The sequence below is a fragment of the Nematolebias whitei genome, chromosome 17 (assembly GCF_014905685.2).
Source record: "Nematolebias whitei isolate Nwh7 chromosome 17, NemWhi1, whole genome shotgun sequence".
NCBI classification, from domain to species: Eukaryota; Metazoa; Chordata; class Actinopteri; order Cyprinodontiformes; family Rivulidae; genus Nematolebias; species Nematolebias whitei.
In genome coordinates, this window is record NC_056514.1 from 20,682,523 (window position 1) to 20,683,733 (window position 1,211).

General features: G+C 48.0%; 1 protein-coding gene across 1 annotated transcript in view; it reads right to left on the reverse strand.

The window, feature by feature from the left end:
- The window catches only part of gucy2cb (guanylate cyclase 2Cb), a 57,042-nt gene that overhangs the window by 32,630 nt on the left and 23,201 nt on the right, over positions 1-1,211 (reverse strand). The window lies entirely within an intron of this gene.

The window sequence follows — 1,211 nt, forward strand, 5'->3', positions numbered from 1 at the left end:
AGCAAAACGATGGCAGGCCCTGAATTACGGTATTCAGACTGTGAGAAGGCTCTATTGACCACTGTGTGGGCAGTGAAACATTTCTCCTGCTATATTGGTGGACAGAGGATCATTGTTGAGACACAACACCAGCCAGTAACGTTTCTGAACAGCCAACGCATCAGAGATGGTGTGGTGACAAACTCACGTGTTGCAACATGGCTGATGGCACTTCAAAGTTTTAACCTAGACATCCGCTACGGTCAAAATAAGAAGTCGCACTTGGGCACTGATTTGGCAATCTGCCAAGAATGTACACAGGATGTACCAGCCACCCAACAGCCGGTTGTGAGCAAACCCTCAGCTGCTGAGGACCCAAATCACCACTTCTTTGATAGCAATATCTGTAAAGATATGGCAACATTGTACGTGGATGGATGTTCATTCCACCACGAGAAAGTCTGCAAAGCAGGTGTTGGAGGAGTTCTCCTCCAAGACCTGGAACAGGTCACATTTGGCTATAAATTGGGCTCTCAGTCTTCTCAGTACGCCGAGATAGCTGCAATCCTAATAGGCCTACAGATGGCAGTGGAACGCTCCATCCAGACGCTAGTCATCTGCACTGACTCTAACTATGCTCGACTCAGTTTCTTGTGTCATCTCGCTCTGTGGAAACAGAACGGTTTTCTCACAAGCAACAAAAAGGTGGTAAAACACAAAGAGCTTTTCATGACATGTGATCACTTGGTGACATCACATGATCTACAGATCTTCTGGAAGAAAGTTCCAGGACACTCTAGAGTCCCAGGCGATGACAAGTACTACAATGACCTTGCAGACTACCTAGCCAAAGAAGGAGCCGTTGACGGATCCATGTGGTCCTTTAACCCCTCCTGGCTACTCAACACTCAGTCGTCACAAGCTACAACTGAGGTAATGGCAGTCACACGCGCACAAGCTGCAGCTAAACCTGCTGATAACACAGTTTCTGTACGCCCCATGCTGACTGACCCGGACATCATCCAACTTCAGAAGTTGGATCCTGCAATTAACTCGATGATGCTGTATCTGACTGACCCTGACAAATACGCTCCATCGAAAGTCGAGCTGGATTCCAATCCAGACCTCAAAGTCCTCTTTCAGCTGCGCAAACAGCTAAAACTACTCAAGGGCATCCTAACTTTTGCTCATGGACGGACGTCCTCACCTGTGTTCGTGGTCCCCCATGACCA